Source organism: Dendropsophus ebraccatus, chromosome 14 (assembly GCF_027789765.1).
Source record: "Dendropsophus ebraccatus isolate aDenEbr1 chromosome 14, aDenEbr1.pat, whole genome shotgun sequence".
Taxonomy (NCBI): domain Eukaryota; kingdom Metazoa; phylum Chordata; class Amphibia; order Anura; family Hylidae; genus Dendropsophus; species Dendropsophus ebraccatus.
In genome coordinates this window covers 71,179,129-71,202,909 of record NC_091467.1, presented here as the reverse complement: position 1 = coordinate 71,202,909, position 23,781 = coordinate 71,179,129, and positions in this window count along the sequence as shown.

Below are 23,781 nucleotides of genomic sequence, written 5' to 3'. Positions count from 1 at the left end.
CATAATGATCTGCTGGCGGGACACTATAGAAAACGCTAGCTGTGAATTGTAAGGGTTTCTAGAAGTTTCAGTTTTTTCTATTGTATCCACAAAAATAGGAATAACTTAAAACCTAAAAAATAAAAAAAATATTATCCCCTAAACATCCATAGAAGTGTACTGGGGGTAGTGGAGGAAGCATAAAACACCAGCGTATGACAGAGGTCATATCTTAAAGGGGTAGTTCACAAAAAAAACTTTTAAATCAACTGGTGGCAGAAAGTGCCAGAGATTTGTAATTTACTTCTATTTAAAAATCTCCTGTCTTCCAGTATTTATCAGCTGCTGTATGTCCTGCAGGAAGTGGTGTATTCTTTCCAGTCTGACACACTGCTCTCTGCTGCCACCTCTGTCCATGTCAGGAACTGTCCAGAGCAGCAGCAAATCCCCATAGAAAACCTCTCCTGACATGGACAGAGGTGGCAGCAGAGAGCACTGTGCCAGACTGGAGAGAATACACCACTTCCTGCAGGACATACAGCAGCTGATAAGTGCTGGAAGACTGAAGATTACAGATTTCTGCACTTTCTGGCACTAGTTGATTTAAAAAAAAGAAAAAAACAAAAAAACCTGGAAATTTGGTCTACTACCTCTTTAATGTCTGGGGGGAAGGTGGTCTTGTAGAAGTTGGTTAACAGGAGAACACAAACCATTTTCCCACCTCCATTCCTAGAGCTGTCAGAGCACTGCGGAGCACATGAAATCTCGGGTAATCTGCGGTCTCGAGTGTCGGTAACGTGAGACCCCCGTTCGGAGCGATCTGGTTATCGCTGTGATGATAACCTTGCTCTAATAATACTGATTACACAGGAAGTGACAGTCCAAATACCGCCGGGCTTAAGGTCACTCGCTCATTATCCCTAAAGGCCTGCAACCTATTTCCCCCCTGGTGAACAAATAGTTGGCAGCTATAATTATGGGGGCACTTTAATCCACCAGCAATTTGGCTGTTTACCCTTTAAGCGCTAAACCTGGCTGCAGTCACATGTTGTAGATGCGATTCGTGTGCTGGGTGAGTGGCGGCACAGCTGGGATGGATGGGGGATGCAGTAGGCCAGGGGTAGGGAACCTTGGCTCTCCAGCTGTTGCAAAACTACAACTCCCATCATGCCTGGACAGCCAAAGCAAAGCTGGACAGCTGCTGTATGTCCTGCAGGAAGTGGTGTATTCTCTCCAGTCTGACACAGTGCTCTCTGCTGCCACCTCTGTCCATCTTGAGAACTTTCCAGAAATCCCCATAGAAAATCTCTCCTGCTTTGACCAGAGGTGGCAGCAAAAAGCACTGTGTAAGACTGGAGAGAATACACCACTGTATGTCCTGCAGGACATACAGCAGCTGATAAGAACTGGAAGACTGGAGATTTTTAACTAAAAGTGATTTACAATTCTATATAACTTTCTGACGCCGTTTAATCTGAATTTGTTTTTGTTTTTTGCCGGAGTTCCCCTTTAAGAATGACACATTGTACCCACTTGTTCCTATTGGCCATATATAAGCTAGGGGCCTCTGTCACACCTGATAACCGTATATATCAAGGAGGTATACAGATATATACCACACATGGATAATGCCTATTCACACTGAAACAAGGATACAGTACGAGGACATGAGTCCAAGGCGTCAGGGGAAGATGGAGGATGTGATAGTGTCAGGGGTATGGGCTTCTCCTGTCGCTCTATGACTGACTGCCCCCCGGCTCCATCCATCACCTCCAATGGGCGGCTTGCCTTGGGATAAATTGTTTAACAGGTAAGGGGATTTTCTTTGGAAATGGACGGGGACAGAGATTTGGGCTGCACCATCCTCTTTGATGGTGTTTCATCTGCCTGTAATCTATATATCCGTGTCTAGAACATGAACATGTAAAGGGCAAAGAGATACAGAGGGACATGATTCAAAAGTAGGGACTGTCCCTCCAAAAGTAGGGACACTTAGGAGGTATGGTTTGAACATAGGGGCCACGTCCCTGTGTTGCGCAACACAAGACATTGCTACGGGAAGACTGTGCGATAAATCTCCCCCATAATGTTTTAGGCAAAGCTATAGAGTAAATGCTATAAAGGTCAAGGAGAGTGTAACATGGAGAGAACATTGAAACACTGTGCAAGAAAAAAAAGGGTAAAAAAAATATTTAAAATCAACTGGTGTCAGAAAGTTATATAGATGTGTAATTTACCTCTATTTAAAAATCTTTAGTCTTTCAGTACTTATCAGCTGCTGTATGCCCTGCAGGAAGTGGTGTATTCTTTCAAGTCTGACACAGTGCTCTCTGCTGTCTCCTCTGTCCATGTCAGGAACTGTCCAGAGCAGTAGAGGTTTTCTATGGGGATTTGCTGCTGCTCTGGGCAGTTCCTGACATAGACAGAGGTGGCAGCAGAGAGCACTGTGTCAGACTGGAGAGAATACACCACTTCCTGCAGGACATACAGCAGCTGATAAGTACTGGAAGACTGGAGATTTCTGAGATACAGATCTGTATAACTTTCTGACACCAGATGATTTTATTTTTTTTCTTCAGATTACCCCTTTAATTTTAAATAATAATAATAATACTAGTGATAATAGTAATAATAAACAAATAAATAAAATAAAATAATATATATATATATATATATATATATATATTTACTCTGGAAAAAAAATCTAGTTCAAATCAACTGGTGTCAGAAAGTTATACAGATTTGTATCTTCGAAATCTCCAGTCTTCCAGTACTTATCAGCTGCTGTATGCCCTGCAGGAACAGGCTACATGATAGAACATCCTGGCAGCCTCCATAGAACGCTGGGTCAGTATAATGGCTTCCTGATATTTGCTCAGATGGTCGAGAATCTGTCGTCTATTGATAAATAATTTGTTCTGTGTCATTGCCGAATCCCAGACCTGTCTCGTCCGATCGGCACAGGCACAATCTCCCAAACATTCCCACAAATGGTTGCAATTTCCCGGAGAGCGTCTGTGCGCTGGAAGCGATTGCCCCGTCCCCATGTTATACCAATCAGGGTGAGGAGCAGCTGCCGGGCCTGCGGTTACACCAGTCCCCATGTTATACCAATCAGGGTGAGGAGCAGCTGCCGGGCCTGCGGTTACACCAGTCCCCATGTTATACCAATCAGGGTGAGGAGCAGCTGCCGGGCCTGCGGTTACACCAGTCCCCATGTTATACCAATCAGGGTGAGGAGCAGCTGCCGGGCCTGCGGTTACACCAGTCCCCATGTTATACCAATCAGGGTGAGGAGCAGCTGCCGGGCCTGCGGTTACACCAGTCCCCATGTTATACCAATCAGGGTGAGGAGCAGCTGCCGGGCCTGCGGTTACACCAGTCCCCATGTTATACCAATCAGGGTGAGGAGCAGCTGCCGGGCCTGCGGTTACACCAGTCCCCATGTTATACCAATCAGGGTGAGGAGCAGCTGCCGGGCCTGCGGTTACACCAGTCCCCATGTTATACCAATCAGGGTGAGGAGCAGCTGCCGGGCCTGCGGTTACACCAGTCCCCATGTTATACCAATCAGGGTGAGGAGCAGCTGCCGGGCCTGTGGTTACACCAGTCCCCATGTTATACCAATCAGGGTGAGGAGCAGCTGCCGGCCTGCGGTTACACCAGTCCCCATGTTATACCAATCAGGGTGAGGAGCAGCTGCCGGGCCTGCGGTTACACCAGTCCCCATGTTATACCAATCAGGGTGAGGAGCAGCTGCCGGGCCTGCGGTTACACCAGTCCCCATGTTATACCAATCAGGGTGAGGAGCAGCTGCCGGGCCTGCGGTTACACCAGTCCCGCTCTGCCTGTGGCTTCTCCAATTCCAATTTTAATAAACGATTAAGTCTGAGAAGCAGAGATTCTGCGTAATGAAGGGAGATGGAGACCGCGCCATTGTATGCGGCTCAGCGCTGGGATTAATGGGATCCGATATCCACTGCTCAACTTAACCTTTTAATTACTGCAAGTGAATGATGATCCCCTATTAGATCTGGGTGGCCGCCAGCGACATAGACTCGGGGTTACCACAAAGTAATAATACATAGTGAAAGAAGAAAACTCATCTGTACTAATTGTAAACCATTTCTGGTTTCTAATACAGATGATTAAAGGGAAACTGGTGTCAGAAAGATGTACAGAATTCTAATTTTATTTAACAATCTCCAGTATTCCAGTACTTATCAGCTGCTGCATGTCCTGTAGGATGTGGTGCATTCTTTCAAGTCTGACACAGTGCTCTCTGCTGCCACCTCTGTCCATGTCAGGAACTGTCCAGAGCAGGAGAGGTTTTCTATGGGGATTTGCTGCTGCTTTGGACAGTTCTTGACATGGACAGAGGTGGCAGCAGAGAGCACTGTGTCAGACTGGAGAGAATACATCACTTCCTGCAGGACATACCGCAGCTGATAAGTACTGGAAGACTGGAGATTTTTAAACGGAAGTAAATTACAAATGTATATAACAGGATGGGTAAGTATAGAATATTATGTTCCTGCACGTTCCCTGCTCACACCGTGTTTTTGTTTTATTATCACCTTTAATACTGACGACTTTTCTTGGGGTAGATGGGACAATTCCTTTAAAGGGATATTCCACTGAACATTAACTTTTAATATGTTGCCGCCCTTGGTGACAATATGACGTTCTTACCTTTCCTCGCTCCCCTGCTGTCCTCCTGCGTCATCTTTGGGTCCTGGCTGTCCGATCCTGCCTTCACTTTTGGGCAGAATTGTCTTCAGTGCTCATCCAATCACTGATCGAGGCAGGACAGCGTCGTCGCCACTGATTGGCTGAGCAGGCTGACATGGACGCAGAGGCCAGGACCCAAAGAAGAGGCAGGAGGACACCGGGGGAGCGTTGTAAGGTAAGAATAGGCTGTTTATATGTTCTCACCAGAGATGAGTTCGTACAAAAAATTCCAAAACTCAAAATTTTTTGGAGTGGAATACCCCTTTAAAATGGCCATCCTCTTTTCCGCAAAGCACAGTGACCCAGACCGGATACGCAGCCCTATCACACATACACCACATGGGTTATCCGGTTATTTCTTCTATACCAGATTGAACCCTAGGCAGAATTTTCATGGTTCCACCACCGGTCCATGGCTTCCTGCTTACATTGTAATGATCTCTATACCAGGACTCTAGAGCTGAATACTGAGGGAGGACACAATGGGTTACAGTTACCGTATACCGGCATAGAAAGATTAAGATTATAGGCGAGTCTATGGAGCTTTTGTGAGAGGCTGCTCGGGTATCAGGTCCGTTCGCCGCCTCGAAGTAGAGTCAACACATTGTTAATCTGACACAAAAATTAAATGCTCAGACGGCAGATAAAGCCGTGCTCAGCTACAGTGTTTTAGCGGTGTATTTTATAGGGACGCTCGGGGGATTTTACCTTTTGTTCTTCATATTCAGGACGTTTGAATCGTGGAAACCTTAGAAGGCCCCGGCTCTAAGCGCCTTACCCAACCGAAACCCATACCTCCAGGACGTGTAATGCAAAAGTGTCCATTGTCCCCGCTTTGAAGTCACTTGATTCCAGCGTTGTTCACATGTAGGATGACACAATCCAAGACTTCAGGAAGCTATTGGGAACGTGGGTGACATTTCCTGACCTCGCATAGTCTCCGCCGCTATTGAACCTCTCCAGTGGGCCAGCTCTCCAAAGGGAAGCAGCGGAGGAATTCACGCTCTCTTCTCTGTTTCTGGGCATTATTTCAGGTCTGAATGGAAGCTGCCAAGCTATTATTCTATTGCTACTGAAATAAAATAAGGTGGACAAAGAGAATGCCAGCGGAGAGGAGGGGGAGAGGAGCTGGCTGCCCTCTAAACAGGTGTAGCCAAGATGGCCGCCACTTTCCCACACGTATCACTGAAGCTTCCAAATGGCCTCCAATGATATGGCATTATGTCGCTTGGGACTGAATGTCTGCCAGGAGAAAGAGGGGAAAGCTAAAAAAGCCCACACTTGTTGATGCACGGCGGGGGCGACTGCTTGTGCCATTGTCTCAGGGTCACGTAAGAAGAACGTCTATGATGTAGGTCCATTCTAATGGGGGGGGGGGGGGGTATTTTTAATCCTGTCGTCTATATATTATGAACTTTGATGTATATGATGCCTAATTTTGATTAATTTAGTATGTATTCTGCCAGGAACTATTGCCTCTGGTGATGAGATCTCCATCATGGCTCATGGTGAGGCCTTCAGAACCAGCGTGCCAAGGTAAGGCGGGCGACATTCAAGCCAGGAGCAGAAGGAAAATTATTTTACATAAGGGTTTAACCCATAATGTGATAAAGTAACAATCCCAGGAATTCATCACTCGGACATTCATGAGTTCACATTTGTCTAGGGATCTGAGCGGAATGGAACGCCACCAGCTAAGACTTTTGCTTCCATAGTACCAGACCAATGCACCATAGGGGCATACTTACCCTCCTGTGTGGATTTGCCATATGAAAGAACTAATCATGCCGTGTTTTTTGGTTTGGCACCTGTGACCACACTTGCTTAGGACTTCTACCTCCATTCCATCTGCCACCTCCCATGTGGTCCTCACAAATGCAAAACAAAGATTTGCGCTTCGGTTTTGCTTTGTACCTTTCTTACTGTATTTTACTCTTGTTGTATTACACGGCCTGATGTGCAATGTAAGCGAGCGCTGATCTGCTACCAAGCCTATTGCCGCTTGCTTACCAAACCTATTTAACGGCCCGATGATTGTAAGCAATATCTATAGAGCCATTGCTCGTACATAGAAAAAAAATAAAGTTCTACTTACCTCTCCAGGCTCTCCTGACTTTTCCTCACTAACTGCAGTCACCACTGATACTTCTAACAGGCCGCTAAACCAATCACTGGCCCCCTGGCCAGTGATTGGCTCAGCCGCCTTTCATTGCAGAGACATGTCAGAAGTGTCAGTGCCAGCTGCGGTCAGTGTAAAAAAAACAAACACTGGAGGTAACCGGGAAGCCTGGAGAGGTAAGTATACATCTTTACTATTTTCTATACACTTTCCTCAGCCGTCAGCTGACGGACAATAATTTTTAATCTTGCTGAAAGACAATAATCAGCCGATGATCAGATCCATAGCTGATTGTTGTCTTTATTACACAGGGCAAAGTCTGCCCAAATTGGCCTGATTCGGCAGATAATCGGACTCTTAAAAAAAGAGAGATAAAAAAAAAGCTGCCCCTCTTCATCATCACACAGGTACTGATACTAAATAAAGCGACCTCTTCAATACATGTTTATTTTTATGCTTATGAGAATGTCGCCAGAATGGGATTTTTGCATTTTTCCAAGGTTTTTATCCCATGCATTGTGGGCCCAACACCCGGCCTGTGGTCACCTGTCAAAACGTGATGAATTATCCCAATTTTACCTTGTCTCACTTGTTTGGGAAAATAAATTGGATGTATAACATGGCGCCTGTACATGAGATACACAAGAAGGAAACAAGGAGAGTAAAATTCATAGAAATTGGTTGGGAAGGTATTTACATTCACGTCCATAAGGCAGGGCTTATTTTATAATCCAGTCCTTATAGTTTCTTCAATATTTGCTTTTTATTTAGGTTTCGGCCATGTTCACACACAGTTTTTTGACTGCTTTGAGGACCTGTAGAGCTCAATAGTAACATGACCAATGTGACCAATGTATAAATGTTACAATCGTAATTTTTTTGGTTGTACAGTTTACCTTTTTTCAGTCTTTAACAAATGAAGGAGGGTCTTTTCCTTGAACTGTGTTTTTAACCTTCTTTAAAGAGAAAAACTTTTGAAGTGTCAAAGTTCTTCTAATTTACAGTGCTTAAAGGGGTTGTTCACCAACTTTAAATCAACTGGTGCTAGAAAGTGCCAGATATTTGTACTTTACTTCTATTTAAAAAATCTCCAGACTTCCAGTACTTATTAGCTGCTGTATGTCCTGCAGGAAGTGGTATATTCTTTCTAGTCTGACTGCTCTCTGCTGCCACCTCTGTCCATGTCAGGAACTGTCCAGAGCAGGAGAAGTTCTCTATGGGGATTTGCTGCTGCTCTGAACAGTTCCTGACATGCACAGAGGTGGCAGCAGAGAGCACGGTGTCAGACTGGAGAGAATACACTACTTCCTGCAGGACATACAGCAGCTGATAAGTACGGGAAGACTGGAGATTTTTAAATCTCCAGTAGAAATCCCTGTAGAAAACCTCTCCTGCTCTGGACAGTTCCTGACATGGACAGAAGTGGCAGCAAAGAGCAATGTGTCACACCGGAGACAATATACCACTTCCTGCAGGACATACAGCAGCTGATAGGTACTGGAAAACTGGAGATTTTTAATAGAAGTAAATTACAAATCTGTATATTTTCTGGTGGCATTTGGTTTGATTTTTTTTTTTTTTTACCCTTTGAAGTTCCTTTTCTGCATCGGTATTGTTGCGGACGTCTACATTAGCTGTCGTTGCTCGTCTCCAGAGACGCAATTGTAGAACCTAATAAAAGATCATATTCCCCGTAATAATAAAATAAGGCTGAAACATAGAAACCAGAATCCAGAACCTGTGAGTGTTCCTGATCCGTGTTCTCCGATCTGTAATTTTTTTATTTATTTATTTATTTAGTTAAACATGAAACCAGTTTTGGGGCCGAGTCCTGGGGGACGGCGTTCATTACACTAAGCTGCGAGCAGCCATGACATCTGGAGGAAGCAGAAGGGTTAACGCTCGGCCCCCGGAGCAGGTCCATGTTCTGGCGCGTGTGGTTTACGACCATGATACGCGCTCTCATTAATCAGGGGGATTCTGAAACTTCATGTTCTGCTTCCCACGTGGAAAAATAGAGAGAAAAAAAAGAAGCAAAATCCAGATAGTTTTACATGGAAATCATTTCTGAAACTTTTCCAGAGGCCAAAAGTGTGAAACAAAAACAAGGGCAGAGAATGGCGCTTGTAACTGGGAAGACCTTGTGTTTCTGCGGCCGGCTGGTGGGAAATGGCTGGAATATTTCTCTGCTTTCCAGTGATGTCTTTGGAGCCTTGTTCCCGACCTCTTCATGGAGATTCAGGGACAGCTTAGGTCCTGGAGGGATGATGGGGCAACATGTACCTTGTCGTGAGGTATGACTAAGGGTCCTATTACACGGGACGATGGGGGCCTGATAATAATTGTAAACGAGCGCCCATCTGCTAGATCAGCGCTCAGTTACTGGGCCCATTACACGGCCCGATAATCGTTTAACAAGCGCTGCATGGACATCGTTACTGATGTCCATGCAGCTCTTGCTTTAACTGCATACTCCTGCAAGGCTCCTCTTGTGGTCTGCTTCTCCCCGGGTCCCGCGCGCTGCAGCTTCAAAGCAGCCTGTGTCAGCTGACAGGCCGTTCAGCCAATCACTGGCCGCGGCGTCGCTATTACACGTAGTGATGCACAGTCTGTGCCCGACAATTATAGGTCCAAACCTATATCAGCGATCAGCCAATGATCGTTGTCATCGACTGATTGTTGTGTTTATTACACGGAACGATAATCGGCCGGATGGGGCCAATTCGGTCGATTATCGTTCTGTGTAGTAGGGCCCTAAGGTTACATTTACACATGCGTAGTGCAGCCCGTGACCGCAGACCCGCGGCCCGCACTATGAACGTGCATCTGTAGTGCTCGGTGCTTCATGGAGCACTACATTGACGCTTCATTAGCGTGCCCGCAATTGCAGACAGAACAATGGACGTGTGAATGTAGCCTAAATCTTGGTGCTGCAGCCACTTACTGGACTCTCTAAGGGCCTCATTACATGGAGCGATTATCTGCCGAATGACATCGTGTAATAAAGACAAGGATCGGCCACAGAGCTGTCAGCTGATCGTTGTCTTTTAGCATCATCAACATCCACTGTCCATATATCACTACATATAATAGTTATGCATGGCCAACAGCTGATGCTAGGGGAAAAAAATAAAATTGTACTTACCTGTCCAGGCTCCCCCGCTGCGTTCTTCTGCCTTGTTCCTGTGTTCTCCACTCACCATTGCTGCCTCCGGCACTTATGAACCCATCTCTGAAGTGACAGGTTGCTCAGCCAATCACTGGCCATGGCATTGTCCCATCTTGACCAGAGATTGGCCTGACACTTCAGAGACTGGATCAGAAGACCATAACTTAAAGGGAATATCCCTTTAAGTTACCAGTTGAAGGGAAACTCCGGAGATTTTTTTTTCCTTTCGCATCAGCTGGTTTGAGAAAGTTATAATAATGTAAATTACTTCTGTTTAAAAATCTCCAGTCTTCCAGTACTTATCAGCTGCTGCATGTCCTGCAGGAAGTGGTGTATTCTCTCCAGTCTGACACAGTGCTCTCTGCTGCCACCTCTGTCCATGTCAGGAACTTTCCAGAGCAGGAGAGGTTTTCGATTGGGATTTGTTGCTGCTCTGGACAGTTCCTGACATGGACAGAGGTGGCAGCAGAGAGCACTGTGTCAGACTGGAGAGAATACACCACTTCCTGCAGGTTATACAGCAGCTGATAAGTACTGGAAGACTAGAAAAAAAAATGTTCCCAATATTATAAATGGTCGTCGGGGAGACTGGGTGCAGGTTTTGTATTACGGGCTTCTGAGTCGGAATTTATGGGAGGGGAATGAGGAAACAGGCGACAATCCGGGTAACATTCCATCTAGGTGACAGACGGATGAAAGTCATGGAAGAACTCCGGTGATATCACTCAGTCTCTTCCACACTGCAGGGACTCTCAGACGTTGTAATAATGATGCATGAGGCTTCTCTACGGTGTAATCGCTCCCATGTGACTGAGGGATCGTTGCTCCGTCATTCCCATCTGTCAGCGCAACGGCCACTGACAAATAATCAGGACAGAATGTTACTAGTTGTAGTAACCAACATGATGAACAGCTGAGGGTCACAGCGAGAGAGGCGAAACATGATGGGGGGGGAGGATACAAACTGGTGCGACAGCTACCTATAGGTCATAGCACTGACGCGTTTCACCCCACAGTTTGGTAGAACGGCCCCTGACATTCAGATCATTGAGAGGGATTGAAGGGTTGGGCATTTTTGACTTTAGCTGCCTAACCCTTTTGTTCTCAGATATATAAGTCATCAATAAAGCTGTCTCGCAGTGACTTTACCCTTCCTTCTTTTTGACTCAGCTGAATGTTCTTAAAGTTTATCTGTCACTTTGAAAGAACTTTGGACATGTCAAAAATTTTTATTGTTTGGGTCTTTGTGTTCAGACCCCAACTGAGGGTTAAAACGAGCAGGGAGAGACGTGCATAGCGGAGTTCCCATAAGTCTCATATCCTTACATTCAGGGGGACAGGTAACGTGCAGCATTTTTTTTTAATCAACTGGACAGACATGGACAAAGGTGGCAGCAGAGAGCACTGTGTAAGACTGGAGAGAATACACCACTTCCTGCAGGACATACAGCAGCTGATAAGTACTGGAAGACTATATCAGTAGAGCTATTTTATGGATAGCCGAAAAAATGCCACAAAATAACATCAGTTCTCCAGAGGTGAATAGATCCTCCCGGGTCCTTCCATACAGCATGCTTGTCAACTCTATGGTAATGAGCTACTCTGGGAGCCACAACAAGTCAGCATTTGCATAAGAAGGAATAGAGTATTCTTACCTATTGTAACTATGGTGGGGGATGGGGGGGGGTGGAATAGGAATGTATATAGCCCCAATACATTGCGCTGGTGCATAATGAAAGGCTACCATCCCAGGTTACAATATATTACAACACATCCTACAATGGCCCATGGTACCATAACATACTAAGATGGGCGGGATCGGGGCAGGTTATAGCGTATTAAAGGGAATGTGTCATCAGAAAATGACTGATTATATCAAGAATTTTTGGTGACATCTTTTCTAGTTTCCCATGTTTCTATCTATATAATAAAATAATCCTGAGAGCTTGCAGTTCTTATTCTCACCACTGGGGCTAAAACTAAGCTTAGACTTCCTGTTGTGTCTGTGGTGATAAGAGGAGGCTGCAGTAAAGTGATCTGTACAGCATTGCAGCGTCATGTGACACCAGTAGATAGAGGAGACAATAGCAGCTCCCTGTGGAATGACCTCTTCACAGGTAACAGAGCGCGCTCAGTAATATCCCACATTCATCTCATGGGGACAGAGTCTGTCTATTGTCGTCTATGTCTATTAGTCTTGCTGTAAAGCATGTGACTAAATGCTGTTAAAAGCAATATGGCCGCCCAATGTACAAAAAGTGGGAAAAAAAATTACAGTCAGAAAATAGAAACAGATTAAAATAAAAGAACAAGTGATAGTATCTCACGCTATTCAGTAAAACAAAAGAGGCACCCCCTTTAAGGGATGATCGAATCTGCCAGGTTCCCTGGGAGAGTATTGGGATCCCCACAAGCTTGGTTTCTGACAGATATGGTAGATATCATGCTCCACCGGGCTTACCCGGGCGAGTGCCAGGGCCCACAGCACCAAGAGGGGCCCAGAGAGGGAGAGGGGCCCGGTGTTCTAATATTCAGCTTGCTCTGAGTTGTGCAGGGTGAGGGGCTAAACATCAGAAGACACAGGAGATGGAGGAGGACCTGCAGAAAGCGAGAAAATTGTAAAGGACCTGATCACATGACCTGAAGGTCCTCAACCTCACAGTGTGGAGAGCACCCGACAGAGAGGAAAAGGGAGATGACTGAGTTGTAAGTGCTGTGTGTCAGTGTCAGTCAGCCAGTGTCAGTCAGTGTCTGTCAGTCAGTCAGTGTGTGTCAGTGTCTGTGTTAATAATGTGTGTTTGTGTATGTTACTGGTGTCTCAAAAGATTGTGCATACCGGATGGATGAGGGGTCCGCTAAGGCACTGTTGCCCGAGGGCTTACAAAAATTAGGGACTGACAGAAGACTTAAGCTGACAAGTCATCTGTCATGGTGGCCGCCATTAAGTTGTCACCCGTGATGTATGGCCCCCCCCCCCATACGCACCTCATAGGGGTTAAACATAAAATTCATTAAAAACAGAGCAGATTCAACGACTTTCCCGTTTTCCCGCAGCCCGTTCCCTATTGGGAGAGGATTGACCTTTTCTTTTTCTTCACCGCATTAAGTTTTATAAGATTCAGGCAAATGGAAAACTGTTTCTTTTCTTTCTTTTCTTTCTTTTTTTTTTTCGCTTTTTTGTGTTACACTGAAAGTTTTATAGCTGAAAAAACAGTATTTGTGGTTTGAATGTTTGAGATTTGATGCGGAGGGCTGTGGAATCTCTTAGGTAATCCTATGGTCTGAATAATTAGACAAATATTTGGCTTTCCAAGTCCTCCCCCTCCATGGCAGACGACCGGGGCCGCCAACCTCCCGGCCGGCGCAGGAAGTGCACGGCCACTGTCACTTCTTGTTGGGTGAGCGGTCACATTAACACGTTACCCTGTCTGCTGGGCAGCCCGATGCATGGAGCCTCGTCCAGGGAATAGAGAGATACAGGAGACCGGATGGTTTTATTTTCTTCTCTGAAAAAAAGGGCCAGGGCTGATTTTCGAGGTTTTATGCCCCCACATTGTAGTCCCAATCTACATGATACTTGCCCACCATACTGTACAGTATATCCTGCTGTTCCTAGGCTCCTATACTGTAAGTTCCCCTGTAGTTAGGCCTCCATACTGTATACCCACTGTACATAGGCCTCCATACTATATACCTCGCTCCCACCCTCAGCAGGTAGTTCCCATACTGTATACACTCCCACTGTAGTTGTTCCCCCATACTGTATACCTCCCTTCCCTCTCTGTAGTTATTCCCCCATACTGTATACCTCCCTTCCCTCTCTGTAGTTATTCCCCCATACTGTATACCTCCCTCCCCCTCTGTAGTTGTCCCACCCATACTGTATATCTCCCTCCCCCTCTGTAGTTGTTCCCCCATACTGTATACCTCCCTCCTCCCTCTGTAGTTGTTCCCCCATACTGTATACCTCCCCCCCATAGTAAGACCCCCACATACTGTATACCTCCCTTCTCCCTCTGCAGGCAGTACTCATACTTTATATCCCCCTCCACCCTCTGTAGTTGACCACTTACCCTCCACCCCCCCATATTTATTGACCCCTCTTGTGCAGCTTCTTACCCCTCCTGCAGCTTGTCTTGAGCAGGTGGGGGCGGGGCATAACAAGGCTGGCCCTGATTGGCTGATGCTCAGCACCCAGTGTCAGGGATCTGGTCAGCTGACTGTAACTTGTTTGCAGCTGGTGATGAATTGCTGACAGTAAAGACAGAGATATGGAAGGGAAGGGGAGCGAGGAGGAGCTTCAGGGACTTGGGAACGCCTCTTGGACACTTTGCACTGGATAAAAAAAAAAGCACTTTTCTACGTTGTGGAAGCACAGACAGATATATGAGAGGTACCATGTGTCTCCTCGCCCTAACAGCAGTGTCAGCAGTTTGGAACCAGAATTCCTCTAGGTTGATGTTCATATTGCAGCGTACATTAGCTGTATATGTCAGGAAATCTCTTGTTGTATATACATCCAGCTTCCCCCCATTTATCTGATGAAAGGGGTTACCCCAGAAAATGCTAGTGTCTATATCGGACATCGGTCTTCTTTGTTATGAATAGAGCTGAGGGTACGGCACGTGACCCGCAGCTCTATTCATTCCTATGGACGAGTCAGCAGGAAGAACGCTGTACTCGGCTCTTTCCAGGGGCTCCATAGGAATGAATAGAGCTGCGGGTCACGTGCCGTACCCTCAGCTCTATTCATAACAAAGAAGACCGATGTCCGATATAGAGATCGGAGGAGGGTACGGTGATTGGACCCCCACAATCTCTTACTTTTTCCCTATCCTGCGGATTGGGGAAAAGTAAAATTTTCCCGGACAACCTCTTTAAAGATTGTGGAAATTAGTTTTTGAAAATTTACACAATTTTCAAAAACTGCTACGTTACTAATACTAAAATTGTAAATGTATTGTAAAAGTAGATGTGAACCAAGACGTGATTTTCTTTTCACCCATTTTGTACAAAAATTGTATAAATTTTTTCCAACACGATTACTGGTTAATTGTAAGGTTTCTATGATCTGAGGGATGTTCTGTTATGTAGAAACCAAACATAAGACAATGGGATTCTTATCAATTGGCTTCTTATCTGTGCCGGTATTGTTGGTGGCTGTCATCTCTTCAAGTGAACCAAGACGTACATAAAGAAAGCAGGTGGCGGCTGGACTATAGAGAGTCTCCCTGAAGAAGGGCTTGTGCGGAGTGAATGGGGTGTAATTATATGATGGCAGGCTGTTATCTGTACACCTTGTCACTCTCACATGCTGTGATCATAGGCGATGGGAGCTGGGGGCCCCTAGACCTTCTCTATTATCCAGAGGAAGCCGCCCTCGGAGAAAGGGTCACCAGGAACGGTCTACCCTTATCAATGTCCAGCTTTCACTTGGGAATTACAGGTTACTAGCTCGGCAGCCATGTCCTTTCCCAGGGCTAAAGTGTGGCAATCAATGGGGCCCTCTAGATATGGAAATAGCCAATATGGCCATTGTTTTAGACTAATTGCTTGGAAATCACCATTTCAGGACAATTTAAAGTCTTCATTTGATATGTATCCGAGATGTGGAGGAAGGTGGAGGAGGAGGAAGAGGAGGAGCGCGGGACCAAGGAAGATGCCATCATAATGAGAGCTTCTCGATTGCCCTAAAATCAAAGAAAACCCACAAAAAAGCTGATAATATGGAGTAATATTGCACAATACTAAAAGGCTCCAAGTGGAAAGGGAGGAACACGTCCTCCCCTTATATTTTCCATCCCATTCCATTCCCCTTTTGGTTTTGGCATAAAAACTACTTTGTGTGTTTCCAGCCTTAGGGCCCTATTACACGGGCCGATTATTGTGCGGAAAATCGTTATATCGTTGGAATTTAAACGATAATCGTGTAATTGCAGGCAACGATAGAAAAATCGTCCATGTGTCGTTGATCGTTTTAGATCTGACCCTAAAATCATTGTTAGTCGTTCCCTGTAATTCCACCTTCGTTCACTAATCGTTCAGCATAATTCCAAAACGTTTCTTCCTTTCGCTGGGATCAGATCGAGTAGACGACTGTAGTAACAATCTCGTTTGCAACTGTTTATCGTTAATCGTTAAAAATCACTTCAATCACATTTGAGCGATAATCAATTCGTGTAAACACAGCAATCATTCATTTTGATCTTTCAACATGTTCTCAAATCTTTGTTGGTCGTTCGCTAAAAATTCGCAGATCACTTTGTGTAAACAGTCTTTCAAAGATTCACCCTATGCGAAAGATGGGCTTAAGCGATCTTAAAAACCACCGCAATAACGATTTTTCTAACAATTTTTCTCCGTCTAAACGCTGATTGTTATAAAAACCGAATCGTTGTTTCAAAATCGTTAAACGAACGAGTGGGCGAATTATCGCTCCGTGTAAACATAGCATCGTTTCTTCTTTTGCTGGGATCAGATGGAGTAAACGACTGTAATAACAATCTGGTTTGTGATCGTTTATTGTTAATCGCTAATCGTTAAAAATCACTTTGTCTGATAGGATCCTAACACTGATGCCGCTGCCTTGCTCTGGGCTTGTAGTCCGGGGCTTTGCCCTATGACAAAAGCTTGTGACAAAATCAAAATCTGGGGGGATCACATGTACCCCCTAGACCCCTTAGAGGGATTATTGGAGATTAGGAAGAATTAACAAATAGGGTGATGTAAAATAAATGGAGTGATTCTCACCTACCCCAACGTCCCCACAAACGCCACCCAGGTGGCTCCCAATCCCCACTCATTGTTGCTTCTTCCTGGTTCCAGTGGCACATTGTCCCAGCAAGAATTTAAAAGAAAAATTAAAGGGGTACTTCGGCGAAAGTCTTTGTTTCTTTCAAATCAACTGGTGTTAGAAAGTTATATAGATTTGTAATTTACTTCTATTTAAAAGTACTTATCAGCTGCTGCAGGAAGTGATGTATTCTCTCCAGTCTGACACAGTGCTCTCTGCTGCCACCTCTGTCCATGGCAGGAACTGTCCAGAGCAGCAGCAAATCCCCATAGAAAACCTCTCCTGCTCTGGACAGTTCCTGACATGGACAGAGGTGGCAGCAGAGAGCACTGTGTCAGATTGGAAAGAATACGCCACTTCCTGCAGGACATACAGCAGCTGATAAGTACTAGAAGACTGGCGATTTTTAAATGGATCTAATCCCAGATCTGTATAAGTTTCTGATACCTGTTAGAAAGAGTTTTTTTTTTTTGCTGGAGTGCCCCTTTAAGGAGGCCATACACTCCAATAGCTGCTGGCCGAACCCTCTTCCATGGCCGGTCTTACCCCACTGGCACATGACACAACAGGATCTAGTTCGGTGGATTTAATATTAATAGCGATTACGATAGTTCTGGAAAATAAACGATTAATTAACAGGACGAGAAAAGCGCTCTCCTCGGCCGGGCCAAGAGATGGAAGTCATCAGACGTAGGAAAACATTGGCCATGGGGGGCAGGGGGCGCTCTGTCAGCTCTGCTGTTCCATCATTCACTTGGATTATGCAAATGATATATTTACAGAATCTGTAACCAGTCGCGGACTCTCTCGGCTTCCTGTGTACTTGGCGACGCTGAGGAGCAATTACACAAAGTGACAGAAACATTTCTGTCTCGTCCTGGCAGCGGCTGCAGCACATGGAGTCAGGAGAGATGAGAGGGATGAGGGGATCACTCTGCTGAGCGACCGCCGCCCGGATACGTTTGCTGAAATGATCTGACGTGTTACGTGAATCAGAGACGAACAGAAGCAACATTGGAATTCACCCGCTCACTGTATGCGATATACTGGATGTGGGGGCTGGGCGGCCCTGACTCAGCAATTCTTCCTAATATCTAACACTATAGGACATAGGGATCCAATTCCTGTACTGATCCTGAGTTACATCCTGTATTATACTCCAGAGCTGAACTCACTATTCTGCTGGTGGGGGTCACTGTATACATTACATTACTGATCCTGAGTTACATCTTGTATTATACTCCAGAGCTGAACTCACTATTCTGCTGGTGGGGTCACTATTCTGCTGGTGGGGTCACTGTGTACATACATTACATTACTGATCCTGAGTTACATCCTGTATTATACCCCAGAGCTGCACTCACTATTCTGCTGGTGGGGTCACTGTGTACATACATAACATTACTGATTCTGAGTTACATCTAGTATTATACTCCAGAGCTGCACTCACTATTCTGCTGGTGGGGTCACTGTGTACATACATTACTGATCCTGAGTTACATCTTGTATTATACTCCAGAGCTGCACTCACTATTCTGCTGGTGGGGTCACTGTGTACATACATTACTGATCCTGAGTTACATCTTGTATTATACTCCAGAGCTGCACTCACTATTCTGCTGGTGGGGTCACTGTGTACATACATTACTGATCCTGAGTTACATCTTGTATTATACCCCAGAGCTGCACTCACTATTCTGCTGGTGGGGTCACTGTGTTACATACATTACATCACTGATCCTGAGTTACATCCTGTATTATACCCCAGAGCTGCACTCACTATTCTGCTGGTGGGGTCACTGTGTACATACATAACATTACTGATTCTGAGTTACATCTAGTATTATACTCCAGAGCTGCACTCACTATTCTGCTGGTGGGGTCACTGTGTACATACATTACTGATCCTGAGTTACATCTTGTATTATACTCCAGAGCTGAACTCACTATTCTGCTGGTGGGCTCACTGTGTACATACATTACATTACTGATCCTGAGTTACATCCTGTATTATACCCCAGAGCTGCACTCACTATTCTGCTGGTGGGGTCACTGTGTACATACATTACTGATCCTGAGTTACATCTTGTATTATACTCCAGAGCTGTACTCACTATTCTGCTGGTGGGGTCACTGTGTACATACATTACATTACTGATCCTGAGTTACATCCTGTATTATACCCCAGAGCTGCACTCACTATTCTGCTGGTGGGGTCACTGTGTACATACATTACTGATCCTGAGTTACATCTTGTATTATACTCCAGAGCTGTACTCACTATTCTGCTGGTGGGGTCACTGTGTACATACATTACATTACTGATCCTGAGTGACATTCTGTATTATACGCCAGAGCTGCACTCACTATTCTGCTGGTGGGGTCACTGTGTACATACATTACATTACTGATCCTGAGTTACATCCTGTATTATACCCCAGAGCTGCACTCACTATTCTGCTGGTGGGGTCACTGTGTACATACATAACATTACTGATTCTGAGTTACATCTAGTATTATACTCCAGAGCTGCACTCACTATTCTGCTGGTGGGGTCACTGTGTACATACATTACTGATCCTGAGTTACATCTTGTATTATACTCCAGAGCTGCACTCACTATTCTGCTGGTGGGGTCACTGTGTACATACATTACTGATCCTGAGTTACATCTTGTATTATACTCCAGAGCTGCACTCACTATTCTGCTGGTGGGGTCACTGTGTACATACATTACTGATCCTGAGTTACATCTTGTATTATACCCCAGAGCTGCACTCACTATTCTGCTGGTGGGGTCACTGTGTTACATACATTACATTACTGATGCTGTATTATACTCCAGAGCTGCACTCACTATTCTGCTGGTGGGGTCACTGTGTATATACATTACATTACTATCTTACAACCCTATGGATAAGCTATGTGTCTGTAATAAGTCTCCGTCCAGTATAGCCGCAGTAGTGACGGTCCCGGGGGCGCAGTATACATGGGAATACCTGAGGGGATATTTACCAGTGAATAATGGAGCAGGCGGCACAAGCTGTTAACAGGACTCGTCCCCTGTGGATAGAGTAATAGAGAAATGATGATGTACGCTGCCCCCAGGCCGCAGCCAGACACTCAGGGGTTAATCTCCCAACAATACCAGATTGCATGTAATGAGATTAGGAATAATGAGATTGTAGGACGATAGTAATGTGTAGAGACGCTGTATGCACGGCCCGAATAAGTGAGTGCCGATCTGCTAGATCACCTATAGAGCCTATTGCACAGCCTGACTATCATGCGACAGGGGCTATATATACTTATGTAGAGGAGCAGGGACTCCTGTTAAAATGACAAATGCCCCTGCTTCTCTTAGTATGTTATAAAGAACACCGCTCCCTGCTGCTCTCTGTGGCCGGGCCTGGCACTTTTCTCTTTGCCCTCTAATGTCCATGTAGCAGTAACTAGAACGCCTGTAGTCCTCCATACTCTATACACCAAAGGGGGAAACACTGGTTTAGTCCTGACCACAGAGGAGGGAGCGGAAAGTTTTTTTTTTTTTTTTTTTACAGTCGTTTGATCAAACCTGAAGCAAATAATAAAAAAATAAAATTTGAACAAATTCTTTCTTTCTTTTAAGGGTGCGTTCACGGCAGATCTGCAGCAGATGTGATGGCGCAGATTTGAAGCTGCAGATTCAAAGCAAATCAATTCTAGGCCATCAAATCTGCTGCAGATCCTGTGTGAACGCACCCTCAAAATTTCTTATTACAAATTATATTTAAATTGTACATCACTAGTTCGGACTGCCAAACTCCCTTAAAGGGGCACTCTGAAGGGGGGGGGATGGTTTTAAATTAACTGATGTCAGAAACTTATGTAGATTTTTCATTTACTTCTATTTAAAAATCTCCAGTCTTCCTGTACTTATCAGCTGCTGTATGTCCTGCAGGAAGTGGTGTATTCTCTCCAGTCTGATACAGTGCTCTCTGCTGCCACCTCTGTCCATGTCAGGTACTGTCCAGAGCAGCAGCAAATACCTATAGAAAACATCTCCTGGACAGTTCCTGACATGGGCAGAGGTGGCAGCAGAGAGCAGTGTGTCAGACTGGAAAGAATACACTACAGCATACAGCAGCTGATAAGTACTGGAAGACTGAAGTAAATAGAAGTAATTTACAAATCTGTATTACTTTCTGAAACCAGTTGATTTGAATCCCCCCCCTCCCCCACTGGAGTACCCCTTTAAGATTGTGACTTATGATATATATAGATATACCACTTTGATTAAAGGGTTTTTACATAAGTCAGTGCCCCCCCCCCCCCCCCCCCCTAACCATTATAATGGGTGCCGTATCGGAGCTGAGATCAGACCCGGAGCGCGCTCGCTAGGTGGCCCCTCTCGGCCCTTGTAACTCGGGGGCTCCTTCTATGTCTGGTTGGTAGATTGGCTTTATTATAACACGTCTGGGCACTAGAGGTTTATGTGAACATATTTCCCATAATACAATCTAGAATTCAGGATCTAATGAAAGTGGTATAATTACTGTGCCCAGACAGGGGGCGGCAGGGGAATGAGGCCGGAGCAGCGGGGCTCCGCAGCCCCGGGGCCCCTCACACTATTTAACCACTGTTCTCTCCTGATTAATTTTTAATTGAATCTTGTAAAGGCGTGGAAACAGTGTGAATTATAAAGCCGCAGAGCCGGCCGTGTGCAGGGCCGATCACATCTACCTGGGACTCCCTGCTAGTAAAAGGCGCAGACCTGGCGGAGGGGACGGCAGGAGACGGGGGCCACTTCAAAGACGCATCACACGCCATCATATAATAATGCCGGGTCCTAAGGGCGAAGCCATGGCCAGAGCCCTGACGGATTATTCCAGCACCGGTGATAATAAGATTAGAGTAGATACGCGGAGAGATTAGATACACAGACAGATTAGATACACAGATAGATTAGATAGATGGTCGCAGATGCTGCATGACCAGATTCAGCCCCCGTCTCTTCAAAAGTTCCAATATAAGTTATTGTAACTGACATATAATGTTACTTATTACTATATACATCATTGCTACATAGTACTGGACTGTATACAGGAAATCCCTTATGTATATATCATAGAGGAAGATGTATGGAGACACTGCTGCCTTTCCATTCCGGTCTCTGTAGTCAGATGGGATAGAGAAAGCCCTATCTATCTATCTCCTATCTATCTATCTCCTATCTATCTATCTCCTATCTATCTATCTCCTATCTATCTATCTCCTATCTATCTATCTATCTATCTATCTCCTATCTATCTATCTATCTATCTATCTATCTATCTATCTATCTATCTATCTATCTATCTATCTCCTATCTATCTATCTATCTATCTATCTATGTATCTCCTATCTATCCTCTATCTATCTCCTATCTATCTATCTCCTATCTATCTATCTATCTATCTATCTATCTATCTATCTATCTATCTCCTATCTATTATCTATCTATCTATCTATCTATCTATCTATCTATCTATCTCCTATCTATCTATCTCCTATCTATCTATCTATCTATCTATCTATCTATCTATCTATCTATCTCCTATCTATCTATCTATCTATCTCCTATCTATCTATCTATCTATCTATCTATCTATCTATCTATCTATCATCTATCTATTATCTATCTCCTATCTATTATCTATCTATCTATCTATCTATCTATCTATCTATCTATCTATCTCCTATCTATTATCTATCTATCTATCTATCTATCTATCTATCTATCTATCTCCTATCTATCTCCTATCTATCTATCATCTATCTATCTATCTCCTATCTATCTATCTATCTATCTATCTATCTATCTATCTATCTATCTATCTATCTATCTATCTATCTATCTCCTATCTATCTATCTATCTCTATCTATCTATCTATCTATCTATCTATCTATCTATCTTCTATCTATCTATCTATCTATCTATCTATCTCCTATCTATCTATCTATCTATCTATCTATCTATCTATTTCCTATCTATCTATCTATCTATCTATCTATCTATCTATCTATCTATCTCCTATCTATCTATCTATTTATCTATCTATCTATCTCCTATCTATCTCCTATCTATCTATCTATCTATCTATCTATCTATCTATCTATCTCTCTCCTATCTATCTATCTATCTATCTATCTATCTATTTATCTATCTATCTATCTATCTCCTATCTATCTATCTCCTATCTATCTATCTATCTATTTCCTATCTATCTATCTATCTATCTATCTCCTATCTATCTATCTATCTATCTATCTATCTATCTATCTCCTATCTATCTATCTATCTATTATCTATCTATCTATCTATCTATCTATCTCCTATCTATCTATCTATCTATCTATCTATCTCCTATCTATCTATCTATCTATCTATCTCCTATCTATCTATCTATCTATCTATCTATCTATCTATCTATCTCCTATCTATCTATCTATCTATCTATCTATCTATCTATCATCTATCTATTATCTATCTATCTATCTCCTATCTATTATCTATCTATCTATCTATCTATCTATCTATCTATCTATCTATCTATCTCCTATCTATTATCTATCTATCTATCTATCTATCTATCTATCTATCTATCTCCTATCTATCTATCTATCTATCTATCTATTTCCTATCTATCTATCTATCTATCTATCTATCTCCTATCTATCTATCTATTTATCTATCTATCTATCTCCTATCTATCTCCTATCTATCTATCTATCTATCTATCTATCTATCTATCTATCTATCTCTCTCCTATCTATCTATCTATCTATCTATTTATCTATCTATCTATCTATCTCCTATCTATCTATCTCCTATCTATCTATCTATCTATCTATCTATCTATCTATCTATCTATCTATCTATTTCCTATCTATCTATCTATCTATCTATCTATCTATCTATCTATCTCCTATCTATCTATCTATCTATCTATTATCTATCTATCTATCTA